The sequence below is a fragment of the Salmo salar genome, chromosome 03 (genome assembly GCF_965601325.2).
Source record: "Salmo salar chromosome 03, fSalSal1, whole genome shotgun sequence".
Classification (NCBI taxonomy): Eukaryota; Metazoa; Chordata; class Actinopteri; order Salmoniformes; family Salmonidae; genus Salmo; species Salmo salar.
Genome location: NC_138293.1, coordinates 38,975,001 through 38,982,500, shown reverse-complemented (window position 1 = coordinate 38,982,500; position 7,500 = coordinate 38,975,001). Strand labels below are relative to the sequence as shown.

Sequence of the window (7,500 nt, the reverse complement as noted above, 5' to 3'; positions counted from 1 at the left end):
TTGTTCCTGTGTTATCAAGCCCAGGTTTGATTGAATGATTGAATGAACATCTGAGAAGGAGACATTTGACTGAATTCCCATTGCCTTTGTTAAAGCACGTAAGGGAAGAATCAGCCTCTGTTGAGGATAGGGCTGGGGCTTGAATCAAAAAGTAATCCCCTTCACTCGTCCCTCGTTCGCTCCACTTGATGGATCTGAGACAACTAGGCTTATTGTGTTTACCTACCTGATACACAGTTCTACTCTAACGTTTGTCTCAGAGACGAAGCCAATAGGTTCCAATAGCCGCGCTAACGTGGTCTGTTTACCAGAAGCAGGTCTGCAAAAGCAGGTCTGATTCCATAAACCCATTTAGAGACTGATTTGGTACTAGTAGGACGTGTCCCTTTAAGCCAGCTCTTAGCATTAAGTCCTATGTCTGTGTCTGTCTGTGACAGAGAAGGAGTGAAGGACAGACAGGCGGAGAGCTATGGACTTCCAACATCACCCTGACCTACATTCTCCTTTCCCACCGTCAATCACTACAGCGACAGAGAGAAGGAGGGATGTGAGAGAGGTTGAGGGGAGAAAAAAAATAGACGGAGAGAACGAGAGAGCGAAAACAGAGGGAGAAGAGAGACGTGCTAGAGAGATGGGCAGAGGCTGTCGAGGAGGACAGGTGTGCTGTCCCTCGCTCCTCTCTCTCTCTCCTCCCTCTCTCCTCTCTCTGTCCAGAGGTTCAGTAATTGGTGCTGTCAGGGCCAGACAGCTCTACAGCGTGGTTCTTCACTGTGGAGCCCCAGGACAGACCCACAGGCTGCAGGAACATCCACACACACACTGCTCACTGCTCACTGACAGAGAGACACACTGACACACGCAGAAGGAGAGAGGGAGACAGGGAGGAGTGTGAGCGAGAGAGAGAGAGAGAGAGAGACTCTGTGTGTGTGTGTGTGTGTGTGTATTGGATGATTATGTAACCCCAGTAACAGGGCAGATGAGGATGAATTCATGTGAATGTAGGCTTCACAGCCAATAGGAGAGCAGAGAGGGAGACAGGGAGGGAGAGCGGGGGTGTAAAAGACAGACACGGAGAGAGTAAGGAGAGAAATGGAGAGTGACAAACAGAAAGAGAGAGAGAGAGAGAGAGAGAGAGAGAGAGAGAGAGAGAGAGAGAGAGCTCTTAACATGATATCTCATCTGACCTAAATACAGTCAATTAATTACTAAAGGGACTAAAAACACATGCACACGCCCTGTTACCTCAACTATCATTTTAATTTCTGTTATGTTTTTTGCTTTACGAAAAAGAGGAGGACAGAGAGATCCATGGCTTATAAATGTTTAAAGAGGGGGAGAGCAGAATCATCAGTCCAGAGGTCCCCAAGCCCCTTAGTGACACAACGGAGAGAGAGAGAGAGAGAGAGAGAGAGAGAGAGAGAGAGAGAGAGAGAGAGAGAGAGAGGAAAGCGCATAGGGGAGAAGGGGGATTAAGAGTACGTTTAAGAGAGGGAGTTGGAGAAAGATGGAGGACAGGGGTGAGTTGCGTAAGTAAAGAGCTCTCGGTCTCCCTCCCTCTTTCTACCTCCTCTGTTGGCTGTCTGTGCGGAGAGAGGGAGATGAAAGGGGCGCTAGGTGAAGGGAGACAGCAGTACCATTACAGAACAAGAGAACAGCAGCAGAAACTAGCAAATGGGGAAAGATAACATATTATATATAATTGGAGGAGTCTGGTTGTTTGGGTGTCTGACAGGGACCGGAGCAGTAATGATTCCATTAACACCTCACACAGTACAAAAGAGAAAAGGGGAGAGGGGGATGAAAAGGAGGGATGAGAGAGGGACAGGGGTGGAGCGAGAGATAGAGAGACGAGAGAGCAAGAAAGGGGGGGAGAGAGAGAGAGAGAGAGAGAGAGAGAGAGAGAGAGAGAGAGGGCAAGGCTGATTTAAATGCATTAGTGAGTCAGTGTTACCTTACTTTTCCCTGTGGAAGCTCTTCAGAAGCCCTGAGTAGCCGTGAGGGCGGGGCGGACACCTTTTTTGGGGTTTGGAGCAGTGTGTTTAGCACTAAAAGCATTGTGCTGTGCTCCTGGGGGCACATTAGAGCATTACACAGGGGTGTCACGTCTCTTTGTGACCTACAGACCTCTTTGTTAAAAGCTGAGTGATTATTGACATAGTTATTCTTAACGTTTGGGGGTTCTTTTAAAAGATGCGATATTGATCAAGACCAGACAATCGTCAATGGAATTACAATGTAAAGATCTAGGGTAAGTGTACCCATTGCTGACAGGTGTATACAATTGAGCACACCGCCATGCAATCTCCATAGACAAACATTGGCAGTAGAATGGTCTTTGTGAAGAGCTTAGTGACTTTCAACGTGACACCGTCATGGGATGCCACCTTTCCAACAAGTCAGTTCATCAAATTTCTGCCCTGCTAGAGCTGTCCCGGTCAACTGTAAGTGCTGTTATTGTGAAGTGGAAGCGTCTTTGAGCAACATCGGCTCAGCCGCGAGGTGGTAGGCCACACAAGCTCACAGAACAGGACAGAGTGCTGAAGTGCGTACCTCATAAAAATCGCCTGTCCACGGTTGCAACACTCACTACTGAGTTCCAAACTGCCTCTGGAAGCAACGTCAGCACAAGAACTGTTCGTCGAGAGCTTCATGAAATGGGCTTCCATGGCCGAGCAGCCACACCCAAGCCTAAGATCACCATATGGCAGTCCGACGGACGAATCTGGGTTTTGCGGATGCCAGGAGAACGCTACCTGCCTCAATGCATAGTGCCAACTGTAAAGTTTGGTGGGCTAGGCCCCTTAGCTCCAGTGAAGGGAAATCTTAAACGATACAGCGTACAATGACATTCTAGATGATTTTCTGCTTCCAACTTTGTGGCAACAGTGTGGGGATGATAATGCCCCTGTGCACAAAGTGAGGTCCATACAGAAATTGTTTGTTGAGATCGGAGGGGAAGAACTTGACTGGCCTGCACAGAGCCCTGACGTCAACACCCATCGAACACCTTTGGGATAAATTGAAACGCTGACTGCGAGCCAGGCCTAATCGCCCAACATCAGCGAGACCTCACCAATGCTCTTGTGACTGAACGGAATTAAGTCCCCGCAGCAATGTTCCAACATCTAGTGGAAAGCCTTCCCAGAAAAGCGGAGGCTGTTATAGCAGCAAAGTGGGGACCAACTCCATATTAATGCCCGTGATTTTAGAATGAGATGTTCGACGAGCAGGTGTTCACCGAGTTTGTACCTTCAGACATGAAATGGTTCAAATTGGGAACGCGTCGCCTACTGAATCGGGTGCGCTTACCGCCAACAGCGCGAGACAAATACAAAAAATAGGAACGTGAGGTTTATCGTTGGGTTTTTTACAGAAATGTTTGGCGATCTACTAGGACGGATTGGAGATCAACCAGTCAATCGTGATCGACTAGTTGGTGATCCCTGCTTTAAGCTCACCTGAGATAAATGTCACATTTAGAAAAAAACGCATCTATGTACCACAACACGAGGTTCATTTAACAGTAAAATAAGACAAAATGCATAAAAACATGTAAGCTGTGAGTGCTTGAGATATACAGTATTATATTCTTATAACCCTACTGTATTGACTGTGAGCATACCAGTAAAATACCAACCTGCATCCCACAGGTTGGCTTGCTTCTGAAGCTGAGCGGGGTTGCTCCTGGATGGGAGCAACTTCCAGATGCTGCTGGAAGTTGTGTTGGAGGGCCAGCAGGGGGCACTTTTCCCTCTGGTCATAAGATCATGTCCCAGGACAGTGAAGGGAACATTGCCCTATGCAGAGTGCTGTTTTTCAGATGGGTGTCCTGACTCTCTGTGGTCATAAAAAAATCCCATGGCACATAGCAAGACTAGGGGTGTTAACCCTGGTGTCCTGGCTAAATTCCCATCATGGCCCCCTAATTGGCATGTATCACTCTCCACCATGCTAGCTGATGTGTGGTGAGTGTTCTGGTACAACAATGGTTGCTGTGCATCACCCAGGTGGGTGCCACACATTGGCGGTGAGATTCCCCCTTACCCTGTAAACTGCTTTGAGTACCTCAGTCGGTAGAAAGGTGCTATAAGTCCATAGCATGAAAAAGTCCTCTTTTCAATTGGCAAGCAATAGTGATTAATACCCAGGTAGCATGCTGTCATGTGTCTCTTCATTTTACATTAAGTATGATCTCTTATTTGAGAAGGTACTTACAATATTTTTTAAAAAGTTTGAGAGTCATCTCCACACAAAAGTTTGTTTGCAGCATTCGGGGGGGAAGGGCCTTGGTCGGGGAGGTGACCAAAAACCCAAGAGTTCCAATGTGGAGATGGGAGAACCTTCCAGAAGGACAAACATCTCTGCGGCGCTCCACCAATCAGGCCTTTATGGTAGAGTGGCCAGACGGAAGCCACTCCTCAGTAAAAGGCACGTCAGCCCGCTTGGAGTTTGCCAAAAGGCACCTAAAGTCTCTCAGACCATGAGAAAGAAGATTCTCTGGTCTGATGAAACCAAGATTGAACTAATTGGCCTGAATGCCAAGCGTCACGTTTGGAGGAAACCTGGCACCATCCCTACGGTGAAGCATGGTGGTGGCAGCATCATGCTGTGGGGATGTTTTCAGCGGCAGGGACTGGGAGACTAGTCAAGATCAACGGAAAGATGAACGGAGTAAAGTACATAGTGATCAAGCTCCAGAGCGCTCAGGACCTCAGACTGGGGTGAAGGTTCACCTTCCAACAGGACAACAACCCTAAGCACACAGCCAAGACAATGCAGGAATGGCTTGGTGACAAGTCTCTGAATGTCCTTGAGGTGCCCAGACAAAGCCCGGACATGAACCCGATCGAACATCTCTAGAGAGACCTGAAAGTAGCTGTGCAGCAACGCTTGAGAGGATCTGCAGAGAAGAATGGGAGAAACACGAGGCTGTAATCACTGCCAAAGGTGCTTCAACAAAGGTCTGAGTAAAGGGTCTGAATACTTATATAAATGTGATATTTAAATGTTTTCTATTTTATAAATTTGCTAATATTTCTAAAAACCTGTTTATGCTTTTTCATTATGCGGTATTGTATGTAGATTGACGAGGGGGGAAAACGATTTAATCCGTTTTAGAATAAGGCTGTAACGGAACAAAATGTGGAAAAATTCAAGTGGTCTGAATACTTTCCGAATGGACCGTATACAAAACATTAAGAACACCTGAACTTTAAATGACAGACTGACCAGGTGAATCCAGGTGAAAGCTATGATCCCTTATTGACGTCACTTGTTAAATCCACTTCAATCAGTGTAGATGAAGGGGAGGAGACGGGTTAAAGAAGGATTTTTAAGTCTTGAGACAATTGAGGCATGGATTGTGTATGTGTGCCTTTCAGAGGGCGAATGGGCGAGATAAAATATTTAAGTGCCTTTGAACAGGGTAGTAGGTGTCAGGCGCACCGGTTTGTGTCAAGAACTGCAACGCTGCTGGGTTTTTCACGCTCAACATGTCTCGCATGTGTATCAAGAATGGTCCACCACCCAAAGGACATCCAGCCAACTTGACACAGGGGTGGGAAGCATTGGAGTCAACATGGGCCAGCATCCCTGTGGAACGCTTTCGACACCTTGTAGAGTCTATGACCCGACGATAGGTGTTCCTAATGTTTGATGTACTCAGTGTATCTTGCAATAGTAACAAGTAATTGTTCAAATAAAAACAAGTATACATTTGAACAATTACTTGTTAGTATTGCATTAAAGCACGAACAAATACCTATAAAAACATACATAGCATTACTTGGCCCTGATTGTAAAAAAGATATGGCCATTTTTATAGTGGGAGTGTGTCTCCGATAACGCGTGACATTGCCCAGAGGTGTAACGCCTTGCTGTGTTAGCCTGGACCTGGAGTTGCAATGAAGTTTTAACTGGCGGTTCGTAAAATAGTGTTCAGCAGTAAAACGGTGTTAATTCCAATATAGTTATCTGCCACAACGATAATCTCACAATGAAAGGCGCCAAGAACAGCACACAATAACAGCGGAGGTGCATAAAGATGGAGGCCGTCATGCCATGTTGTACATTGCGCTCGTTACTCTTTTTTTTTTGCAGAGTATTAGCCGAGTATACATGATCCCAATTTTAGTGTCAATTTGAAAAAACAAAAAAGTAGATTGCGCTGATTTATTGGCGCGTTGCACCATATCGCGTACCTTCGAACGTAGTGGGTAGTGCTCAAACTCAATGAAATCATACCTAAAATTCGGCCGTCTTCCTGCACGTTCGCCATTGTTCTTGTTCAATTGTATTCCTAGGAACTTCGGAGCACAACAATCGGTACTGTAACTCTACATTCCCAAAGGACTCGTAAGGAAGCTTGTGAATGTCCTGCTGCATCTTACAAGAGAAACAAACAGCCTATCTACATGCAGTACCACCGGGTTTAGTTCTCACAACTGAGCCTAAGACAGCTCTAGCAAGGGAAGATATTGGTCAGCTGACACGCACGCACGCACGCACGCACACGCACACACACACACACACACACACACACACACACACACACACACAAACACACACACACACACACACACACACACACTCAAATCTGCGGAGTTCAACAACTTAATACTCTGCTACCTGAGGCATCCCCTCTCCTCCACCTCCTCCACTCTGAAGACTGGAAAATGGTACATACACATCTGCTCACTCACACACACACTCACCAACACAAACTGCCTCCGAGCAACTCTCCCGACCTTCTCTTTCATAACATTGTCCTCGCTACGTAAGGGGGTTGCCTAACACACCCACCCACACACACACAGCCTTACCCAACAGGGGGTAGTAAACCACATACCCACAGTCGTTATCATTCCATCCTGGTAAACCACATTGTTTTCCATAACGCTGCCGTCTATCTGTATTCATATCCTCTCTGGAACAGTTTCTCCGTTCACTACTAGATCTAGATCTATCAGGACTAGGCTTATCACGATACCAACACTTAACAAACAATACGATACCGGGCCAAGTATCGCGATACCATGGTGGGGGAAAAAAATATCTGTGGCCATAGCATCCTGTTCGCCCGGACGCTTGTTCAGGTTTTCGAAATGTTCTCCAAAAACCTGTCACTGAAATTCACACTTCTTCTCAATATAACACATTTACTGTAACTTCAGTGTTCAGTGTATAATATAACACTGCATAGAATGGCTGATTTGTCCCATCTAACAGGACCCACATGGCAGCACCAGGTACAGTGCAGTATAATCCTAATAGATTTTCTGCCCACCTCTCCACTGTCACAACGTTAGCCACACAGGATGTTGGTGGCACCTTAATTGGGGAGAGCGTGCTTGTGGTAATGACTAGAGAAGAGTCAGTGGAATCAAATACACCAAACGCATCGTTTCCAGGTGTTTGATGTCATTCCATTTGCGCCCATTATTACGAGCCGTCCTCCCCTCAGCAGCATCCACTGGTTAGCCGACGTGTGGTGAGCTTTCT

The 7,500-nt window shown here is 46.5% G+C and overlaps 1 protein-coding gene across 3 annotated transcripts in view; it reads right to left on the bottom strand.

Annotated features, from left to right (window-relative positions):
* epha4b (eph receptor A4b) overlaps positions 1-7,500 on the bottom strand; it is a 123,087-nt gene that overhangs the window by 87,981 nt on the left and 27,606 nt on the right. The window lies entirely within an intron of this gene.